Genomic DNA, 474 nt, shown 5'->3' on the forward strand with positions numbered 1-474 from the left:
GAGTACACGTGGGAAAGAGAAGATTTTATGAAAAGCAAGTATCCCTACTTGTTCTCAAGCGAGTCATGATCTGGATTTGGCGAATGAATTTCGGGACGAAATTTTTCTGGCATGGGGAGACTGTGACATTCTATCATTTCTGAGCTTCAGGTTAGCATCTTATTAGAGATCCTATATTTAGATTTATATTTTACTAGGATCTAGTCATGGTGATTAAAAATCATCTGGCTTAATTCCCAAGTTTTAGTTCGGAAGATCACGCCTCAGCAGGCAACTGATAAAGTTAACTTGTGTAATTCCATATATTTTAGAAATGCTCCAAATAAATTAAAGTTGATATTATAAACTTTTAAATTGAAATACAAAAGTCCCAATTGAATGTCCAAATAATTTTATAAAAAGGGGAGTTTTGAAATAATAGTGTCATTTTTATTAATGTTTGGTAAATTACATTGTTAATTATAAAGTTAAATG

The sequence above is a fragment of the Cynara cardunculus genome (assembly GCF_001531365.2).
Source record: "Cynara cardunculus var. scolymus isolate 2C chromosome LG 13, CcrdV1, whole genome shotgun sequence".
Classification (NCBI taxonomy): Eukaryota; Viridiplantae; Streptophyta; class Magnoliopsida; order Asterales; family Asteraceae; genus Cynara; species Cynara cardunculus.